This window comes from Canis lupus, chromosome 38, assembly GCF_011100685.1.
Source record: "Canis lupus familiaris isolate Mischka breed German Shepherd chromosome 38, alternate assembly UU_Cfam_GSD_1.0, whole genome shotgun sequence".
Classification (NCBI taxonomy): Eukaryota; Metazoa; Chordata; class Mammalia; order Carnivora; family Canidae; genus Canis; species Canis lupus.
The window spans coordinates 10,478,578-10,502,911 of record NC_049259.1 but is presented as its reverse complement, the minus strand read 5'-3'; the positions used below and the strand labels follow the sequence as shown (position 1 = coordinate 10,502,911).

Below are 24,334 nucleotides of genomic sequence, written 5' to 3'. Positions count from 1 at the left end.
TGAGAATTGATCCCAAGATCCTAGGATCATGCCCTGAACCAAAGGCAGATGCTCAACCACTGAGCCATTCAGGCATCCCACAATAGGCTTTTCTGGTAAATATCTCCTTATATAAGTGTGATTTGTTTTCATTTGACCATGTCTATTTCAGTTTTATTTTTTTATTTTATTTTTTTTTTTCTATTTCAGTTTTAAAGCAACTTACTGACAAAGTTTACTGCTTGCATATCAGCAGCTTCTGTTCTTCCAGAGAGTTAATATTTGTGCACATGTTCTGGGACTCTTGGGCAAAATGACTTCTGACGTTGGGGCTGGTTCTGCTCCCATGCAGTGTCCTCCTTTCTCTTGGGGCCATGGCCCTAATGTCACTGCTGTTACTTTTGCTATTGCTGCCCTCATCACCATCAAAACTCTCAGCCCAAATTTTGCCTAGGCCATCCCCTCTGTTCCCCTTGGCCCCAATTAGAGGTAGTGTGTGCTAGGTGGTCACATGTGCTTAGTGCACACGTAGCCCACTGTTTCTCCTCAAAACCCCTTAATCCCCTCCCCCCTCCTATTATACTCATAACCTAAGCCTGCATGTGATTACTGTGCAAGTTCCATTGTGCAATTAAATTTCACTGAAAAAAAAAATTCAAAGATAAAACTATTAGAAATTTCAAGATGGTGACAGAACATTTAATCAAGGATGTGGACATTCCAGGAATCCCTGGGTGGCTCAGCAGTTTAGCGCCAGCCTTTGGTCCAGGGTGTGATCCTGCAGACCCAGGATCAAGTCCCACATCGGGCTCACTGCATGGGGCCTGCTTCTTCCTCTGCCTATGTCTCTGCCTCTTTCTCTGTGTGTCTCTCATGAATAAATAAAATCTTAAAAAAAAGGATGTGGACATTCTAAATGTAGGGTTCTGTGTGACTACACTTGTCTCACACTAATGAAGCCAGTTCTTTCAGGGAGGTTTTCAAGGGTGCTCTCAAGACAGAGCCCAGCCTAGTGTAGGAGCCCATCACAAGGTTAGCCGAGTGGGATTTAAACAAAAGCTACAGAAAAATGGCTGCTACGACTCTATTTTTTTCCTGTTTATCATAGGGAATATTTATTATACCGACCCTGTCCAATTATTTAATATAAAGTGGCAAAAGAAAGTATATTTAAGTTAGAAATTGTCTGAAGCAAGAAATATCACATCTGAGCTTTAAATTTTTAGACTGTTATTAGAATTGGTGTTTTAATTTCTTTTTTGAAAAAAGAAGATAGTAATATTTTGTGCACATAAAGGAGTATAAGCTTAATATGAATGTTTTTGGCCTGAGGTGTGATCATCATTAAAGCTATTCATAAACGTCCTATTTTTTCCTGCTGGAGACAGTCATAGATAGCTCTTTGTTCACTAGAACTTGGGTATTGCTATTCTGAAGAAGTTATATGTGAAGTATTTAGGAAGATTTTAGAATGTCAACACATTCTCCCTTTTCTGCCTCTGATATCATGAAAGCATGCGTCATGTTGGAGCTTCTGTTAGCCAAAGTCTCTGGAGACCATGATGATCAGGTTTCTGTGCTAAACCATGTGCATGTGCACTGAACAAAAATAAAATTTTGATGTGTCAAGCAATTGAAAATTTAGTCTTACATGCTATAAGTAATCCAAGATGGTACCAGTAATAAATTATATAACACTGTGGAAGGCTAGCAACTATTGAAAAAAGTAATATAAGGGCCATGTTGAAATTTAAATTGGGTATAGATACCAGGGGAATTCACACTACAATGATTTTTGGGTTATTTTTAAATAAAAAGCAGTGAATCCCTTTAAAACTTATCATAGATTTTAAGAATAAACACCAAATAATGCTTTGCAGGGCTAAATTACTCGATGTTGTTACCAAAAGAAGTGAACAGACCAAATCTAGATGTCATTTAAAGTTACAATCTATAAGGAAAAAAAAAAAAAAACTAGTACAGCATATAGTTCAGAACATGTAAATGTAAATGTGAAACAAATTTTAAAACAAGGTCTAAAGTTGGTAGAAAATATACTCAAGAAAAAGTTGTTGACAATTTATTTTTCTCATTGTTACATGCCTAATTTGTATATAATATCACTGAGATATAATCAATTAAAGTAATTGGAAGCCAACACATTATTTCATAACAAATGATTTTTTAGAATGGCACAAAACTCTTATTAGACACATATATTGGGAAAAAGATAGACACATATATTAGGAAAAAGAGCTTAGTGACTTTTTTATATGTTTATTACTGAAATACATAACATAAGGAAGTTTTTCCTTTAGTTGATGACAATTTTAAGATACAATATAAAATGGAATATAATATTTTAGTGTAAGTGCCAGTGGACTATCAACTATGTGGCAACAAGGAAGCATTTCCTACAAAATTAAAAATATTACACAGGAATTTAAAGCCTTTTTCTGATATATTCCTAAGAAAATCTGGAAGCCGGAAAAGTTTCTATACATTTTATACATCTATTCATTGTTGAAAAACATCCTAAAACTGGATCACTATTGAATGTATCCATCAGTGTAGACATCTTCAGGTGTATGGTATTTATAAGTAGAGAGTAAGTATAGAAATGTGGTGACTGGGCAGCCCGGGTGGCTCAGCGGTTTAGCGCTGCCTTCAGCCCAGGTCCTGATCCTGGAGACCTGGGATCAAGTCCCACTCGGGCTCCTTGCATGGAGCCTGCTCCTCCCTCTGCCTGTGTCTCTGCCTCTCTGTCTGTCTGTCTGTCTCTCTCTGTGTGTCTCTCATGAATAAATAAATAAAATCTGTAAAAAAAAAAGGGAATGTGGTGATTTTAGAAGAAAATATACATTTAGATTTTTAAAAAATGATTTAAAATTGTTCATAAAATAATTGTCATTAGTAAAAGCAATTTCTATAATGTAAAATAATTACTCTCAGTTATTATCTCAGTGATAAAGTCAATACCTTGAGTACCCTAAACTGATCTATTCAGGACCTTTTAGTTTTCTGAGATTTTCATTTAAGAAAAATTATTTATCTGCAGTCATTTGAACTTCAGTATGGAAATTTAGGATTTACATATCATACAATTTAATTATGCATGTCTGACCTTTATATTCACTTGATTTCTAATAAATTTTTGTGAGTGACATAGTACTTATCCATGCTTTATTTATTCAAGCTACTTAGCTGTATGGAACAAAGCATAAGCAAAGATGAATTTGAATATCCTAAAAATAGCACAATAGTAATAAGGATAACTAACATTTATTGAGCTTTGTGTCAAGGAGTATGCTAGAAGCATCACACAGATTACTTTATGTAACCATTACAAAAGGGGCTATTATCCTCTCTTTAGAGATTTGTAAACTTTGGTTTGGTTAAGTGAAGCACCAGTGTTTGCAGGGTTATGCCACTAATTAGTCCAATCTTGACAGTCTCTTTCCAAAGTTTATATTCTTAATGTCATGTTCTTCTTGTGTTTTACTGATTCACCTTATACCTTGCGTCTGGACCTCTCATTCAACATCCATTGAAGTCAGCTCCTAACGGTATTACAATCAGGTGGCTTCGTGTAATATAACTATTATTAATTTCCTTGCCTTCACTCTTTGTCCTTTCTGACCTAAAACTGCACAGAATTGCATTATCCTTTATTCAGAATCTTTTTTTTTAATTGAAGTTCGATTTACCAACATATAGTATAACACCCAGCCTTTACTCACAATCTTCAATTGTTTCTCATTTCTTATTGAACAGTCTAAATATTTTAGTGTTTAAGATTTTCCACAATATAGTAATAATTTAGGTTTTCAAAACTTAATTCCAATTTTTCCGGCATAAAATCTTTACACATTTTACATGCACTTAAAATAGGGGTCTTACAGGAGGAAAGGGCAATTTCTTTCAAATACTGTTACAACTCACCCAGTAATGGACCCATAACTACAAATTCAACTAATCTTCAACAAAGCAGGACAGCCACATGCTGAATGAAACTGGGCTACTTTTTTTTTTTTTTAAGGTTTTATTTATTTATTCATGAGAGACACACAGAGAGAGGCAGAAACATAGGCAGAGAGAGAAACAGGCTCCTCACAGAGAGCTCGATGCAGGGCTCAATCCCCGGACTGGGACCACACCCTGAGCTGAAGGCAGATGCTCAACTGCTGAGCCACCCAGGCATCCCCTGGACTACGTGCTTATACAATACACAAAAAGAAATTCAAAATGGAAAGGACCTAATGTGGAAAGACCTAAATGTGAGACAGGAAACCATCTAAATCCTAGAAAGAACACAGACAGCAACCTCTGTGACATCAACCATATCACCATCTTTCTAGATCCATCTCTGGAGGCAAGGGAAACAAAAGCAAATATGAACTATTGGGACTTCAACAAGATAAGCTTCTGTGCAGTGAAAGAAACAATAAAACTAAAAGGCAGCCTACAGAATGGGAGAATATTTTTGCAAATGACATAACTTATAAAGGATTAGTATCCAAAATATATAAAGAACTTCTCAAACTCAGCACCCAAAAAAACAAATAATGCAGTTAAGAAATTGGCAGAAAACATGAATAGACATTTTTCCAAAGAAGACATCTGGATGGCTAACAGACACATGGAAAGATGCTCAACATCATTGGTCATCAGGGAAATACAAATCAAAACCATGATAAGATACTACCTCACACCTGTCAGAATGGCTAAAATTAATGTCACAGGAACCAACAGATGTTGGCAAGAATATGGAGAAAGGGAAACCCTCTTACACTGTTTGTGGGAATGCAAGTTGGTGCAGCCAATTTGAAAAGCATATGGAAGTTCCTCAAATTAACAAATAATAAGGGCAGGGGGCCTGGGTGGCTTGGGAGGTTAAGTGTCTGCCTTTGGCTCAGGTCATGATCCGAAGGTCCTGGAATTGATCCCCATATAGGGCTTCCTGCTTAGTGGGGAGTCTCCTTTTCCTTCTGCACCTCCCTCCTGCTCTCTCACTTTCTCTCAAATAAAAAAAATAAGATCTTAAGAAAAATTACAATTTTTTTAAAGTTAACAGTAGAACTACCTATGACCCAGATTTGCAGTACTAGGTATTTGCCCAAAGGATACAAAAATACAGATTTTAAGGGGCACATGCACCTCAGTGTTTATAACAACATTATCTACAATAGCCAAATTATGGAAAGAGCCGAACTGTCCACTGACCGATGACTGGATAAAGAAAATCTATCTATCTATCTATCTATCTATCTATCTATCTATCTATCTATCTATCTAGGGATATTACTCCACCATCAAAAAGAATGAAATCTTGCCATTTACAATGATGTGGATGGAGCTAGTCTGTATATTATGCTAAGCAAAATAAGTCAGAGAAAGCCAAATACCATGATTTCACTCATATGTAGAATTTAAGAAAAATGAACATAGGAGAAGGGAAAATAAGAGAGAGGGAAGCAAACCATAAAAGACTTAAGTATAAGGAACAAACTGAGTGTTGATGGAGGGGAGGTGGGTAGAGAGTAGACTAAATAGGTGATGAGTATTAAGGGGAACACTTGTGCTGAGCACTGGGTGTTGTATGTAAGTGATGATTCATTCACTAAGTTCTACTCTTGAAACCAATATTACACTATATGTTAATTAACTAGAATTAAATAAAAAATTGAAAAACAGAAAAATAAATGAATAAATCTGAATTCCAGGCCAGAAAATAAAATACTGTTTCAACTCATCATATATTACTATCCTCTCTGTTCCTCAGACATTCGCTCAAAATAGTAATCTTTTATTTTTCCTCTAGAAATAATTTATCTTTTGTTTGATATTTGTGAATTAACTGTTATATTGCAAGTCTATTGCTCTAAACTTTTTATTTTGATAAAATCAAGAATTTAGTGAATACTCAATTCAGAGAACTGAGGATACAAAAATACAAAGGCTTACCAATCTCAAGTCTCAGAAATGTCATTTTCAAATGTCAAATGTCATTTCGTTTTACAGAAACAAAATGATAATTGTGAATTTGGGAAAAGATACTAGGCATCATGTATGTGTCTATTAATTTAATACTAGAAAACATCAGATTGAAAATGAGTAGTTTATTGAATTGGTATGAGTATGTCACACTTTATTGCACATTATTATTAGAAGGTCTCAAATGACTCCTAGTATTTGGAACAAGATCCCATACTTCTATATTATGAGGAATGAGACATACCAAAACTTAACTGAGGAAGGAACCTGACAAAGTGGGATTAAATGCAGCAGATGGTAATATAACTTCCTGACGGTCTTTTTCTCCAACATCCAAGTATGGTTCTCTGTGCTTATTGCTGCGTGAACACTTGGCTGTTTCGTTGGTTTCTAGAAGCTGAATTTTGTGCTTCAAGTCATTTTATACCTACAGCTTGCTTATACCACCTTCCTATAAGAAAAAAATAACTAATTTGAGATGAAAATAGCTTATGAATTAAGAGCTAATGTTTCTTCCTATGGCTGTCTTTTTATAAATAAGGAAACCTTTCTAAGAATTCTCAACAAATTTGCCCAAATCTCATTGGCAGGAATGTTACACCAGCCATCTCAAAATTAATAAGTAGCTAACATAGGGAACCATATTGTCAAGATTTGCCTTCAGGGTTTCGCTCTGAGTGTGTAACAGGGTCCTATTCCTCAATCAAACTATTTTAGAATAACATCATAAATGTTTCATGAAATACTACTCCCAAGTATTTTTAATGCATGTTTTGAAAAATAAAGATTTTGGGGTGCCTAGGTGGCTCGGTTGAGTGTCTGACTCATGATTTCAGCTCAAGTCATGACCCTGAGCCCCACGTCAGGCTCTGCACTCAGTGGGTAGTCTACTTGGGTTTCTGTCTCTCCTTCTCCCTCCGTACTTCCCCATACTTGTGCTCTCACTCTCTCTTCTCTCTCGCTCTCTTGCTCAAATAAATAAATCTTTCAAAAAAGAAAGATTTAATAATTACTTTTTAGATACACAAGTCTGAGAATTTTCATGTTAAGGAAAGTCATATACTTTTTCTTCTTGCACGCATTCTCAGAGCCTTTAATATACTAAATCATTTTGTATGTTATGAGAACATAACTGATGGAATTTTCTTTAAGTTTTAGTTAATTAATAATTTAATTTCAATATTGCTAACATACAGTACTATACTAGTTTCAGGTGTACAAAATAGTAGTTCAATAACCCTATACATTACTCAGTGCTCATCATAAGTGTACTCTTAATCCTTCTTTACCCATCATACCACCCAACTACCCTCATGTAACCATCAGTTTGTTCTTTATAGCTAAAAATCTGTTTCTTGGTTTCTTTCTTTTTTAATTTGTCTGCTCCTTTTGTTTCTTTAATTCCACATTGGTCTTTCTCTGACTTATTTCACTTAGCATTATAACCTCTAGATTCATCTATGTTGTTGCAAATGGCAAGATTTCATTATTTTTTGTGACTAATATCCCATATATATGTGTGTTCTTTTGCCTCCCCATAATTATTGCTTACCTCTAATCTTTAGATTTACTTAAGAACTTTAATTTTTTTTGCTTGCATTTGTGTATTCTTTATCCTTATTTTTTATAACAGTAAAAAGTTTCAAGAAGAGAACAGAGGTCAGTTTCCTTCCATAATTTTTTAAATGCTCTTGCTCTCATTCTCCAATCAGGAAGATTGGGGTGCTTCCATTTTGGCACTTGGTGTGCTTCCATATTTTGGCTATTGTAATAATGCTGCAAGAAACATATGGGTACATATATCTTTTTGAATTAGTGTTTTTATGTTCTTCCAATCAATACCCAGTAGTGGAATTACTGGATCATATGGTAATTCTACTTTTAGGGTTTTTTTTTTATTGGTGTTCAATTTACTAACATACAGAATAACCCCCAGTGCCTGTCACCCATTCACTCCCACCCCCCGCCCTTCTCCCCTTCCACCACCCCTAGTTCGTTTCCCAGAGTTAGCAGTCTTTACGTTCTGTCTCCCTTTCTGATATTTCCCACACATTTCTTCTCCCTTCCCTTATATTCCCTTTCACTATTATTTATATTCCCCAAATGAATGAGAACATATAATGTTTGTCCTTCACCGACTGACTTACTTCACTCAGCATAATACCCTCCAGTTCCATCCACGTTGAAGCAAATGGTGGGTATTTGTCATTTCTAATAGCTGAGTAATATTCCATTGTATACATAAACCACATCTTCTTTATCCATTCATCTTTCGTTGGACACCGAGGCTCCTTCCACAGTTTGGCTATCGTGGCCATTGCTGCTAGAAACATCGGGGTGCAGGTGTCCCGGCGTTTCATTGCATTTGTATCTTTGGGGTAAATCCCCAACAGTGCAATTGCTGGGTCGTAGGGCAGGTCTATTTTTAACTGTTTGAGGAACCTCCACACAGTTTTCCAGAGTGGCTGCCCCAGTTCACATTCCCACCAACAGTGTATGAGGGTTCCCTTTTCTCCGCATCCTCTCCAACATTTGTTGTTTCCTGCCTTGTTAATTTTCCCCATTCTCACTGGTGTGAGGTGGTATCTCATTGTGGTTTTGATTTGTATTTCCCTGATGGCAAGTGATGCAGAGCATTTTCTCATGTGCGTGTTGGCCATGTCTATGTCTTCCTCTGTGAGATTTCTGTTCATGTCTTTTGCCCATTTCATGATTGGATTGTTTGTTTCTTTGGTGTTGAGTTTAATAAGTTCTTTATAGATCTTGGAAACTAGCCCTTTATCTGATATGTCATTTGCAAATATCTTCTCCCATTCTGTAGGTTGTCTTTGAGTTTTGTTGACTGTATCCTTTGCTGTGCAAACACTTCTTATCTTGATGAAGTCCCAATAGTTCATTTTTGCTTTTGTTTCTTTTGCCTTCGTGGATGTATCTTGCAAGAAGTTACTATGGCCGAGTTCAAAAAAGGTGTTGCCTGTGTTCTCCTCTAGGATTTTGATGGAATCTTGTCTCACATTTAGATCTTTCATCCATTTTGAGTTTATCTTTGTGTATGGTGAAAGAGAGTGGTCTAGTTTCATTCTTCTGCATGTGGATGTCCAGTTTTCCCAGCACCATTTATTGAAGAGACTGTCTTTCTTCCAATGGATAGTCTTTCCTCCTTTATCGAATATTAGTTCACCATAAAGTTCAGGGTCCACTTCTGGGTTCTCTATTCTGTTCCATTGATCTATGTGTCTGTTTTTGTGCCAGTACCACACTGTCTTGATGACCACAGCTTTGTAGTAGACCCTGAAATCTGGCATTGTGATGCCCCCAGATATGGTTTTCTATTTTAAAATTCCCCTGGCTATTCGGGGTCTTTTCTGATTCCACACAAATCTTAAAAAAATTTGTTCTAACTCTCTGAAGAAAGTCCATAGGATTTATCCCTGGGACACAAGGCTGGTTCAACACCCGTAAAACAATCAATGTGATTCATCATATCAGCAAGAGAAAAACCAAGAACCATATGATCCTCTCATTAGATGCAGAGAAAGCATTTGACAAAATACAGCATCCATTTCTGATCAAAACTCTTCAGAGTGTAGGGATAGAGGGAACATTCCTCGACATCTTAAAAGCCATCTATGAAAAGCCCACAGCAAATATCATTCTCAATGGGGAAGCACTGGGAGCCTTTCCCCTAAGATCAGGAACAAGACAGGGATGTCCACTCTCACCACTGCTATTCAACATAGTACTGGAAGTCCTAGCCTCAGCAATCAGACAACAAAAAGACATTAAAGGCATTCAAATTGGCAAACAAGAAGTCAAACTCTCCCTCTTCGCCGATGACATGACACTCTACATAGAAAACCCAAAGCCTCCACCCCAAGATTGCTAGAACTCATACAGCAATTCGGTAGCGTGGCAGGATACAAAATCAATGCCCAGAAGTCAGTGGCATTTCTATACACTAACAATGAGACTGAAGAAAGAGAAATTAAGGAGTCAATCCCATTTACAATTGCACCCAAAAGCATATGATACCTAGGAATAAACCTAACCAAAGATGTAAAGGATCTATACCCTCAAAACTATAGAACACTTCTGAAAGAAATTGAGGAAGACACAAAGAGATGGAAAAATATTCCATGCTCATGGATTGGCAGAATTAATATTGTGAAAATGTCAGTGTTACCCAGGGCAATATACACGTTTAATGCAATCCCTACTTTGAGTTTTTAAGGAACCTCCATACTGTTTTCCAGGGTGTCTGTACCTGTTTGCATTCCCACCATGAGGGTTCCTTTTTCTCCACATTTTTGGAACTGGCAGCATTTCAAAATTTATTTTCCCTTCTCAATAAATGTTTGTATGATCTATGTTCTGTAGAACACATTTTCATAAATATTGCTCTTGTAAATGGCCACATTGCAAAAATGGTTTTCTCTTCCCTACAGAACTCGAGCTGTGGAATTGCCAATTGGTGTTGGATCAGGGCTTAATAATTAAAATCATTTCACAAAAAAAAAAATAAAAAAAAATAAAATAAAATAAAATAAAATAAAATAAAATAAAATCATTTCACATAATGAAACTAGTTAGAAGATCAGTATATTACTTTAGATAATGTTACATAAGTAACAGCTACCAAGAGAAAATGACAGTGAATTCACTTGAAAAGTGAGTAGCTAATAGTGGTATCACATGACAGTCACCTAATTTATATTGACAGTATAAGAATATGATTAATTGAAAGGAGTAAAGATTCTTTTATAGAAATCATGCATTTTGGTTGAGACTGAAGTTGTTTTTTCAACGACCTTCAAATAGCAAATCTCCTAGTAAGACTATTTAGGAAACTAAGGTTTTTTGCTTGATTTTGATTAATTTGGGATATGTAAAAAAATAGATTTAAGCACTGTAAGGAGAATTATGATAAAGATGGAGGAGAAATAATTTGAAGAAATGAGATTAACTATAAAAGTAAAAATGTCAGGTCTTAATAGCGGTATGTTTCCAGTTCAGGGCTAATGAAAGTATTCATTATAAGGTGAGGGAGATTGAGCCAAATGGAAAGTGTAAAAGAGGTCAGCAGTTGGGAGACTAGTTGCTCCATTAAACTAGTGACTAGATCACCTTGATGACCTTCCTGATTGGAGAATGAGAACAAGAGCATTTAAAAAATTATGGAAGGAGACTGACCTCTGTTCTCTTCTTGAAACTTTTTACTGTTATGAAAAGTAAGAATAAAGGATATACAAATGCAAGCAAAAAAATTCAAGTTCTTAAGTAAATCTAAAGATTAGAGGTAAGCAATAATTATGGGGAGGCAAAAGAACTTCCTATAAAGAATAAAACAATTAGATAAAATCTTTCAAAAATAATTGATCTATAGACATAAAGAGACAAAAGAACTCTAATCTCAACAGATTTAAAAAAAAAACATATATGACTGCATATCAACTTCATCAATGCCAGTTGATTTTCTATCAACAGAATATAAGAACCAACTATGGAAGGCTCGTCACCATTGAAAAAGAACTTAATTAACTTTTACTTAGCTATAGGAAAATATACCTAATGTAACAACCGAATTTCTTTGGAAAATGCATTACAAAAAAACAGATGTAGTATAGTCCAGAGCCGGTACTTATTTATCTAAAGCTCTAGATATGATATTTGATTTTTAACATCAACTTGTTTTAAGATAAACAACATGTTTTGAAAAGCATTGTCAGGCAGAGTTTGGCAAAATGCAAATAGGAAAGAAACATGCTATTGCAAATAATAGCAAATTCCTACAATTCCCAGAAGAAAATATTTGAATACATGGTTTCTGCAGAGGTTATATTGGGACTTACCAAGAGTTAAGCTATGTACTTTTTATGAACATACCATATCAGGTGGCCTGCCCTTGGAAATACTGCATAAGTTGAATATAAATGCCCGTGGGGTGTTTGTGGTACCATAGATTTTTGAGCTAATCTAACAATTCTTCCCATAAATATATTTATTGCCCTGGTCTTCAACATAGTATAGTCTCAGCAATATGTCACTTTTTTGAGGAAATCAAAATGTAACTAAAAATTTTGCGGGCCTTGACTAGGAAATATTATGTTAAAATTTTTATAGCCAGACCTTCCACTTTTTGTTTGCTTCACCTGAATTCTTGTGGTAATCAAGTCACAAAAATACTCTCCATAAAATTTTTAAATATGTAGCACTACTGAATATATATTCAAGGTATCTTATTATCTGAACCAAAATGCATCCTCTTGTCTTGACATTTTTTTCCATAGGAATTCAGCTAACCTTACCCAGTTACCTAAAGGTGTTAAATAACGTTTTTTCCCTTGATGCTTTTTGACAATTGAGAAATAGCAAGCAATTATAAAAAAGCTCTTGCCAAAAACAAACAAACAAAAAAAACATTTCAATCAGAAATGAATCCTGTAGCATCTTCAAATTGTAACACATGATGAGGGAAAGGAAATTGATTATTATTCAGTCTTTCAGAAAGATCCACAATCCTTAAAATTATTATTTTAATTGATTTTGTGTATGATTTTTTAATTATTTGGAGTTTATATTAATAAGTACTTTTTTTTTTTTTTTAAAGTAATCAGTTAACTCTGTGCTGGGATTACGGCCATAAAAAGGAAATTCCTGGCTTCACAGAACTTCCTCCTAGCGGCGAGAGGTGGACAAACATCTATAAAAAATACGTAAAATACATACCTACCATCATGTTTAACTTTTAGCTTTCTTCACTCTTTTATTTTTCCATACTTCTCCACCACTGGCCTAGGTTATGGACACTTCTGTATTACTAAAAGAATATCCAAAAAATTCATATTTGTTTCATCATCATGGTAAATTTGAGCAATTCTTTTGAAGTATTTACTTTGCTTTAGCAATTCTTGCTTTTTTTTTTTTTTTCAGCAAATAACTACTTAATCTTCTATCTTGGTTACTCCTTCTCTGGTTTTCCATGAGCCACACAGGCTTTCTTGGCACTCCTCTCTACGTCCAGAACTTTTATCTCCTCATTCCACATACATAACACTAGTGATCTCATCCACTCTGCCTCACTTACAATCCACATGTTGCCAGGTTATAGAATTACATCCCTCTCTAGAGGACTGGAGATTTATATTCACTACCAACTGACCTTCTGCATTTGGATTTTACAAAGGGATTTCAAATTTAGTATATCCAAAACTGCATCTCATAGTTTCCTCTAAAAATTCTTTTCAGTTCTTCCCAATATCATCCCCATGCATAAATCAGCCTCTTTCTTTTTTCCACCTCATCCATTCAGATATTCAATGAGCACTCTCTTCTGTAATTTTTTTTTCAGTGTTTCTGTAATCCATTTACTTTCTGCCATTCCAGTGTGACTGTCTCAGGCCACCAGTATCTCTCAACTGGATCATATCATTTTGATATACAGCTTCTTTATACTGGGCTTTCTGCCTCTGGGTCTTCTCCCTTTCCAGTCATTTTGGCATTCCCGTAGTGTGAGCTTTCAATGTAAATCTCTCTCTAATCATCTCTCAGCTTAAATTCTTGGATAGAGTCCAGATTCATTAAAACAGTTCATTAGCTGACCCCTGGTTATTTCTCTAACTTCATCTCCTGTCATTTCTCTGATTTATACTCTGATGTCCAGATGCACATTTCTCCATGTTATATGTTATATCTCAGTTTTTTTGTGCAAGCTTTTTCCTGTTCTTAGAATGTATTTTGCATCTCTCTTCACAAGTTTAATTTCTACCTAATGAAGTACATGGCTAACAGCCACAGGACTTCACATCAGACAAATCTGAGTCCAGATACTAACTCTGCCATTTATATTGAAATATGAGTTGAAAAAGTCTTCCTAGTTAATTCCCCATGATTTATCATCTTTTGAAGCCACAAACCTTTTTCCTTTGTTAAAATGGTATATAAGCCCCTGAGACCACCTACTTCTTTGAATCTCACTTTTCTGTGAACTTCTGTGTACATAAAGTATTAATTAAATTGTATGTTTTCTTTCTTCTTTTTAGTGTGTCTTTTGTTAGTTTAATTTACAGGCCCTCATTTTCAAAATTTAAGATGGTAAAAGGAAAGGTTTTTCCTTTCTGACACTTGCTTAGAGGGCAGGAATCCTCTCTCATCACAACTCTCAGTGATTGCTGGCTGGACAAATGTTAATAAATATGTATGTTTTATTGGATATCGATTTTTAAATTTTTAACTCATTTGATAAACAGTATGTAAATATTGATAATTCCATATGACAAACTAATTCCCAGGATTTTCAGCTTTAATTATTATTTTGTTTGCACGTACTAGAAAAAGTAAAGATAGTTTCAGTAACAACAACAACAAAAATCCACCTGAAAATGAAAAAAAGCTTCCTGTAAAAAATTCCCTGTGTTACTGATACCAATTTTAAAATTTTTAACTCATTTGATAAACAACATGTAGATACTGATAATTCTGTATGACAATTTATTCCCAGGATTTTAAGCTTTAATTTTTATTTTGTTTGCTAAATAAAACTACTACTAGAAAAAGCTAAAGATACTTTCAGTTTAAAAAAAAAAAACACTTAAAAATTGAAAAAGCCTCCTGTACAACATGTCCTGTGTTCCTCGAATTCTAGAAATGACTAAATAGCTTTAAATTTTGACAAATAACCAACCTCTTCTCCTGATCACACTACCTTTGAGAGGGATAAGAGGCCTCTGAAAATTAAGTAGTCCTTGAAATTAATATCGCTGGGATGGTTTCTATGGATACTTAAAAATAGATAATGGCTTCTTTATATTCTTTTCTTTCAGTCCACTGTCACTGACTAGGGGTTTTGTCAGTGACTGACCACAATATAAATAGATCAGATCAGTACTTTGATATCACTCATGTAAAGGGATAAATTGCCATTAATATAATTACTGGCACCTATTGTAATACAAAGCATGATAAGATGATGATCCTCCTTGACAGGATGTACCAGTTTTTTTTTATAGATTTTATTTATTTATTTATTCATGAGCAACACAGAGAGAGGTAGAGACACAGGCAGAGGGAGAAGCAGGCTCCTTGCAGGGAGCCTGATGTGGGACTCGATCCCAGGACTCTGGGATCACACCCTGAGCCAAAAGCAGGCACTCAATTGCTGAGCCACCCAGTTGTCCCAGGATATACCTGTGAATGATATTCTCTCCAACTGTAGAGTCAGATTGTGGGCCATAAAGAAATAGGGACAAAATAATGGAAAATATTACACATTCTCATTCTAATTTCCCCATAACAATAAAAAATATATAACATGTTTAATGAAAATATTATCTTGCAAAAAATTCACATTTAGCAGCATTTCCAATTGTCAGTGCATTTAGTAGCTATGCATTTAGTTTCTGTGAACAAGATGGAAACCATGATTGGACACTTTAAGTGAAATTAAATTAAATATAAAGATCTCACATGTAAATTCCACCTATTATTAATTCATGAGTATCTGGCTCATTTATTTGATTTCAGTAACAGAATATTCTGCACACTTTATCCTATAAGATCCCTTATATTTTAGGTAATTATAATGTACAGAGAGTTCTCTTATTTCTAGCAAAAAAATGATGGTATTCAAATGATTCAAGACATATAGCAGATAGTTTCAGAATTTACCAAAGATTTCTTTATAAGTAAGCATATTTCTGATATGGTTATGCATCACTCATTTTGTACAGTAGAAAGAGTGCATTTGTTTTCTATTGCTCCTGTAACAAATTACCACAAACTTAGTGGCTCAAAATAACAGACGCTTATTATCTTGCAATTCTGTACATTATAAGCTTAACACAGTTCTCACTGAGCTAACATCAAGGTGTCAGCAGAGTTTTGCTCTTCTAGAGGTCCTGTGGGAAAATGTTTCCTTATCTTTTCCAGATTCTGTAAGCTACTTACATTTCTTCATTTGTGGTCTGCTTCCCCCATTTTCAAAGCCATCAGAGGTGGGACAGGTCCATCTCACATTGCATCTCTACAGTGTCTTCTATCCTTCCTTACATCTCTCTTTGATGCTCATTTTTTTTTCCACTTTTAAGGATCCTTGTGTTTACCCTGGACACACCAAGACAATTCAGGGTAATTTTCTTATTTTAACATCAGTTGACTGGTATATTAGTCGGGTTCACTAGAGAAATATAATAAATAGGATATGTACACATATATGCAGAGAGAAATTTATTTTAAAGAATTGGTTCAGGCGATCATAAGGGCTGGCAACTCCAAAATCTAAAAGCCTGGCAGGGTAGAGACTCAGGGAACATTTCTGTTGCAGTTCACGTCTGAAGGCAGTCGGGAAAAGAATCCCCTCTCCCTGCAGGCACCTCAGTCTTTTCCCCTTATGGCTTTAAACTGATTAGATGAAGCCCGCCCACATTTTGGAGGGTAATCTTCATTTAAAATCTAAGGAATTAAAAGTTCATCTCATCTGAAAAACACCTTCACAGCACATCGAGACTGGTGTTTGACCAAACGTTTGGATACTGTGGCCTAGCCAAGTTGACACACAAAATTAACTATCACAAGTGGTAGCCTCAGTTCCATCTGTAATCTTAATTCCCCTTTGCCATGTAATTTAATTTATATGCAGGTCTCAGAGGTCTAGGATGTTGACATCTTTTGGGGGGGTCCTTGTTCTGCATACACAATGTGTGTGTGTGTGTGTGTTTGTATTTGTCTCTTGACCACAATTTTTTTTTTTTAATCTCTTATTTTGCCCACAATTCTGTGCAATACCTGGTCACAACAAAGGCTTACTGCATAAATAGGCAATCATATCCTTGTCTGCCTTTTCTCTAATCTCTTGCTTCCTAACCTGCTGTAATAGTCTAAATTCAATTCTTGGCAATGTCTTTTTTTTTTTTTTTTTTTTTTGCTTCTCCTAATCTTTTGCTTCTGGTTGCTATTTTTGAATTTGTGCTTTTTTCCCTTAATATTTTGATTGTTCACCACAGTATGAACTTTGTGGTTAGGTAGATAACTTTCACTTCTCTAAACTTGAGTATTTGTATCAATAAAATGAGACTAACAATCATCAAGATTTGGTTTACAAGAAATATGACAATACATGTATAATTTTTGTGAAAGTGTCAGATCTGACACATTAAAGTTCTAATCTTAATACTTTGAGAATTTTTTAAAAGATTTTATTTATTTGCCAGAGAGACAGTTAACAAGCACAAGCAGGGGAAGAAGCAGAGGGAGAGGGAGAAGCAGACTCCCCGGGGAGCAGGGAGCCCAATGTGGGGACCCTGAGATCATGACCTGAGCTGAAGCTCAACTGACCAAGCCACCACCCAGGCACCCTTATAAGAAGAGGAAGAGAGAGAAATCTCTTTTCTCCATGAGTACTCAGGGAAGAAAGGGCATGTGAGCACACAGTGAGTAGATACTGTCTACAGGATAGAAGAGAGCCCTCACCAACAACTGAATCTTCTGGCACCTTGATCTTGGTCTTCCCAGCCTCCCAAACAGTGAAAAATAAATGTCTGTAGAAGGTGCCTAGTGTGGGGTATTTTGCCATAACATCTCAGGCAGACAGACTAAGACACTTTCCACAAAATTTTGACAATTGTATTTAAGAAGATCTTTCTCACTTGGATGTGCCTGATTATTACTTCCCAGTTTCTAAAGTATTTTACTAAATACATAAAACATAAAAGTCCTACATATTTTCTTAGTACATACACAGTACCTCACACTCTCCCTCTTTTCCAACCACCAGGTAAACTGATGGTAATCAGTGTGAGTTTTCAATGTGAATTAACTTCCTAATGTGTTATGGAAAAATTAGACTGGTTAGAAAGAAGAGAGGATGGGCAAACTTATCAACATAAATGAGAGAAGCAATTTTGATAAAAAGGATGAAAATGTCCCAGAGGAAATGACATCCACAAAAAAACTTTGCATTAAAGGCACTGAGATATTTCATGACATTAAAACTTCAAAGGATACATGGAAGCTTATCCAAACTTAGAAAGTAATTATAATTCATCAAGGCAGAGAAAGATTCTCACTATGTATCATAAATCATATGGTAAGAAAAGAAGAGCATTATTCAAACTTGGTAATTTTTTTTTTAAACAGAATACTAAAATTCTCAATGTACCTAATGTTTAGTATTAGTTATATATATGTACACACACACACATATATATATACACACACATATATATACATATATATAACAAGCACAAGCGGGTGGTCTTAGGTAGATAACTATATATATATATATATACCAGCAGTTTGAGAGTTTTTAATGCTTTAACAACAAAATAAGTGTCACAGAACTATTATTATTTTTACATGTTTTTTAAATTTTTTAAATTTATTTTTTATTTTATTTTTTTATATATATATTTTTTAAGACCACTTTGCACTGTACTTTTAAGTCTAGGTATTTGTCTTCTGTTCACAGATTTAATATATGTTTAATTTTTATTTAATACTCGGTGTTTCTTTCTGATACAGTTTCCTCTCTCAACATAGTTTTAGATACTATAATTTAATTACAAAAGATAAAATTTTACAGAAATATGTGGCAAATTCTAGAATTTTGGCTAAGGGAATGCTGTATTTTTTTTTTCCAAAAAATGTATTTAGTTATTTGAGAGAGAGTGAGTGTGTGCGTGAATGGGTGGAAAGTCAGAGGGAGAGGGAGAGAATCCTCAAGCAGACTCCCTGCTGAGCCTAGAGTCTCCCTGGAGTTCAATTTCAGGACTCTTGAGATCATGACCTGAAACAAAATCAAGAGTTAAATGTTTAACGAACTGAGCCATCCAGATCCCTGTAGGGAATGCTGTATTTTATAAAGTAGTGCAGTTTATAAAGAGTGAGTCCACATCAATATTTAGACCAACATCTTTTTAAATCTTAGCCAAATAAATCTTGATTAATGAGTTAATGCTTTTCTAGTATACTGATCACATTTTCAAGACAACCTAGAATTTTAAAAATAAAATGCCTGCAACAAATTAAGAATTCTTTGACCCAGGCAATAACATTTTAGGTAGTTAGTCTAAAAAATCTACATTAGACAAAAATAAATTCTTATTACTTTATCAATTAGAATTTTTATTTATATAATCAGAATAAAAGCAACAACTATTTTTTTTTGAAAAATACAAAACATTCATTAGACAACACAGATTTAAGACATTTCTTGAAAACAATAATTTGTGTCTAAATCAAGTTTATAGCCAATTAAATAATAATTTAACTAAATTTTTTAATTATTTGCTTGAAATCAATAATTTTTGTTTTAAAGATTTTATTTATTTGAGAGAGAGAGAGAGAACATGAGTTGCAGGGAGAGGCAGAAGGAAGGTGGGAGAGACAAGCAGACTTCTCCTTGAGCAAGATGCCCAGTGCTAGGCCTGATCCCAGGACACCTACATCATGACCTGAGGTAAAGTCCAATGCTTAACTGACTGAGCCACCCAGGCACCCCTTAATAATTATTAAATACAGATTGACAGTCCTATTTTTTGTTCATCATTTAATTTCTCTATGTTCATTTTCCCCAGGTTAGTCATAGCATAATTCCTAAATGCATTCAAATTATTTTTATATATGTATAGTTTCATATTACTGATAATTATGATGACTGCATGTGAACATAGTAGCTATGTCTACTAATGTTTTATATGCCCATCTTGAAAAGAAATGCAAACTGGCAATCTCTGTTGGACTACCAATAATCTTGAAGCACTAAATATACTTGATGTGAAATCTATTGTCCATAGTAACCATGTTTTTCAATATTTTAAATTATTTTTTCTTTCATTTTCTCAGCTTTGAGTAGTTTTTCAAAACAGGATTTGCATCCTTGTGACTAAAGAAAAGTGTTAGTATAAAATATATTTCCTTTGGACTCCATTTGTGTATGAAAGCTGATATTTTCTACTTCATATCATTTTGGAAGATTACGTTCTGATTTTGAAAGACATTACTATTTAAAAGTATGGACACACTCTCAAGTATTTTGATCCAACATAAAATATGAGTATATAAGGGTTTTTGTGTATATATATTATATATTTTGTATCTATACACATATTATATATACACATACATGTGATATGTCTGTATATTATATGTATATATCATAAGTAATATGAAGAAAAATTACATTTGTTGAAATTCTGACTTATAATCAGTTGTCAGAATTTGCAACAACTAAAATTACCTGATGTCCAAATTTCTCTTGGCTACATGGGATTGTCATTCCTTTGGACTACCCTGCAGAAATTTCTGTATTTGCAACAGCTTGCAGGATTCAAAAATTAATTTTATATTACTAGATTTGCATTATTTATATTTTTCAATTACCCAGAGATTTCTTCTTTTATTTATTTTTTATTATTTATTCATGATATTCATAGAGAGAGGAGAGAGAGGCAGAGACACAGGCAGAGGGAGAAGCGGGCTCCATGCCGGGAGCCCGACGTGGGACTTGATCCCGGGACTCTGGGATTGCGCCCTGGGCCAAAGGCAGACGCTAAACCGCTGAGCCACCCAGGGATCCCCCTGGTTTCATTTATGATCCTCTACTGATGTTTTGAAAAACCCAAGTGTGTTCATTTGAAACTGAAATTTTTCTAGGACATGATGAGCATTTAGGTAATACAGTTAGTTTTATTTAAATTATACCTTCAGATTACTACCTCATGTTTGAAGCCAGAATTTTTAAATACTAGTGCTCTTATCAAATGATTCCTAAGCTGTGAGTTAAATGAGTTATAGGTTATGCTGGCAATACTGCTAGGATGTTGCATTTTTGCTTTTAATGGAGAATATATGGCAGTGAAGCAAAACAAATATTTGACTAGACTTTCAAAGACTGTGTAAGACTATCAAATTTCCATTGAAACATGACATATGGCATAATATTTTTAACCTTGTAGAAAATCTAAAAAATAGACATAATTTTAGTTGAACGAACTATACCAATTATCTGCTTGTCAACAGTTGACAAATCATTTATTTTCATGGTTCAATGCAATAGTAAAAAATAAAAATGTCTGTTACTATAATCAAAGTGTATTCTGTATATCATTCAGTGACAATCTAGAGCAGTTTTCAATTACTCTAAGGACAGATTTTTTTTGGCAATTGACTCAACAGAAAGTGTAAGAAGGATTTAAGAAATACCTTGTAAGTGCTGAGCTCAGAACTTAGCACTGAATATCATCAATCTATATCCTCCTGAGACCAGACTTACCAAGGAGTTTTATCAAACTTACATAAGTTATTCTGCTTCACAAGCTGATACTGGGTAGTACAAATTCCTTAAACAGTATTGCAGACAAATACTGAATAACTAAAATAGCAGGGATTTACTGTCTTATAAATGAAGGCTAATAATGATCAAAACATTCAAATTGCAAATATCTAATGGTCATTCAGAACACTTCAGAAGGATATTGTTAAATTTATTTTATTTACTTTTTTTGTACTAATGAATTTTCTTGGAGATAGTGTCATATAGCAGTTAAAAATCACACTTTTGGGCAAGGCACAGAAGAGATGAATTTGGTCTTGCAAATTTATTAACTAGAGCAATCATTTAAATTCTATAGTAAGGTTTTTTGTCTGTAATATGAGGAAAATAATATGGAATTTTGAGAATTAAAAATATATATCTATATATATAAAATATTTATCTATATATAGATAATATGTAGCTATATATTACTAGATCTATATCTGTATACAAATCTATAGGTATCTATATATACATATAGATTTCTAGGTATATAGAGATAGATATAAGTAGAATGTGTTCATCATAAGTTAGTATTCAGTAGCATTGGGTTTGTCTCCCCACTTAAAAAAATTTTTTTTAAAGATTTTACTTTTTATTGGAGAGAGTGGGAAAGAGAGAATGCAGGAGGAGGAGCAGAGGGAGAGGACATGGAGACTCCACAGTAAGTGAAGAGCCCATCTTGGGGCTCAATCTCAGGACCCTAAGATCATGATTTGTGCTGAAACCAAGAGTTGGACACTTAACCAACTGAGCCACCCAGGCATCCCTTCCTGCTTTTATTTTTAAAATGATATAAATTATTCTAGATAGAAAGTCTCATGTAAATACTGAATTATAGCAAAAATCCTGTGATAAGTTACATTGTACTGTCTATGACTAATGTGTTGTTTGTGACACAGCTATAATTGATGTAAATATTGAAAAACGAGAACAAAGGAGAGGAATTGCATGGAATCATAGTTTAAGATTATTTATTTTTATAATTTTTTAATTTAGTGGAGTTGACACACTTGACACTTTTACAAATAAGACAAATGGCCAACAGACACCATTTAAGACAATTTAATGAAATAATCTTGCTGTATCCTATATCTATATTTATGTATTTATGGGACAAATTAAAGATTTTGCAATGCTGTTGTAATAATATAATAACATTAGTCAAGAGAAAAATAAGATTTTTTTTTAAAGATGACAACCAGCTTCTGAAACTGGGGTAGCCAGTTCTTCCCAATACGGGGGGAGTGTTTGGGGGCGATTTCATTTCTTTGGATCCTCTCAATTGAATGGTCAGCTCACCAACTGAGAATTAGAAGAGGGAATTTTTAGGGTTTTTTTTCAAGTACTTTTTTGAATGAAATTTTTTTGTAGTTATTGTATATGTTCCAGGAAAGCTATATCTTAGGGTTTGGTTGTGTTTTTGTTGCTTTTTTTTTTTCTCTTTTGGTTTTGTATTTTTTGGAATGATTATTAATTTTTCTAAATTTACCAAAGTTTGCATTTACCTCAATACAACAGGAATATTTTAAATCACATAACTGCAGGCAAACTGGAGAGATACTGTTTTAAAAGTTCTTTTTTCTCTTTCTTATTTGGTTTGTTAATGTATTAGGAAGAAACCACGAAATCCTGTGTAGGCTTTTTCTAAAAAGTCCAATATTCTTTGTCCAGATTTTTAGATTCTCAGAATAAATGCCTTTTACAGATAAAAAAAAATTGATAATCTGTCAAGTGAGTAATAGAACTGGTTAATTCATTTTTCCTTAGTTAAGCAATTCTTAACTAGAATTAACATTAAAGGACATAGTTCTTTCTATGTTGCAGAATATTGGTTATGGCAGATATATTATTTGAACTTCATTGGCTATTTACTGCATAATTTATATATTTGTTTTACCTGTCCAGACTCTTTAATATGTTGTTCAGTATGTTTTCTGTACATCAAGAGTTGGTCTATTTGTACACTTTCTTCATTCACTTTTATGATGGATCAGAATTTTCTTATGAAATTATTAGTTATGCCTTCAGTTGCAACAAAGAACCCATATCTAATTACAGATATTAAATTGTTAAAATTGTGATGGAAATGAAAGGGAAGAAAAAACACATTTTATTTTATATACACCCTAATTTCACAGATTTAAGGATGTATATTGTGAAAACATCCAGGAAACAGTCTATAAAATTTGAGCACCATGTGTTGTATGAAAGTGTTGAATCACTGTATTGTATACCTGAAACTAATGTTACACTGCTTGTTAACTAACTGGAATTTAAATAAAAACTTTAAAAGAATTATTACAAATCACCCTTGAACAGAACAGGATTTAGGGGTGCTGACACCCCACACAGTCAAAAATTCACGTGTAACTTTTGACTCCCCCAAAAGTTAACTGCTAATAGCTGACTGTTGACCAGTACACAGCTGGCTAACATTTGTTTTGTCTATTATTTACTGTATTCTTACAATGAGGTATGCTAGAGAAAAGGAAATGTTAAAAAATCATAAGGAAGAGAAAATATATTTATAGTACTATACTATATTTACTGAAAAAAAAAACTGCGTATAAGTGAACTCATGCAGTTCAAACATATATTATTCAAGGGTCAACTATAATTAATTGCTTCTTTCAGGAAAAATAAAAATGAAGACCACACTGTCCAGTAACCTTTAATTATAAATGAATCTGCCTTATTAAAGTTTCCTCTCGTCTTGAATTTTGTCCATGACAGATTTTTTTTTTCTTATTCAGTCTTAAAATGACTGTTTAAAAGAAATCAGGTAGAAACTTTCTACCCCTTAGCTCCAGATGCCTTATTCTTGATTTGCTGACTCATCCAACAAGCAATCACAAAACTGTCAACTTGCTCAAGGGGGGGGGAAAAAAAGAACCCGAAGTCTCTGCCAAAAAGGATGTTCCTTTTCTTGAACAGCTGTTCTCTGAATATTCAGTGTAATGAATCAGGAAACAAGAGATATCAAAAATTATCAAAAATGTTGCTATTGAGCTTAGCTCTGCTCCAAAGATCTGAGCCCATCCAGATGCTGAA

At 34.2% G+C, this 24,334-nt stretch overlaps 1 pseudogene; it reads left to right on the top strand.

Annotated features, from left to right (window-relative positions):
- LOC119877939 overlaps positions 1-24,334 on the top strand; it is a 79,882-nt pseudogene that overhangs the window by 7,542 nt on the left and 48,006 nt on the right.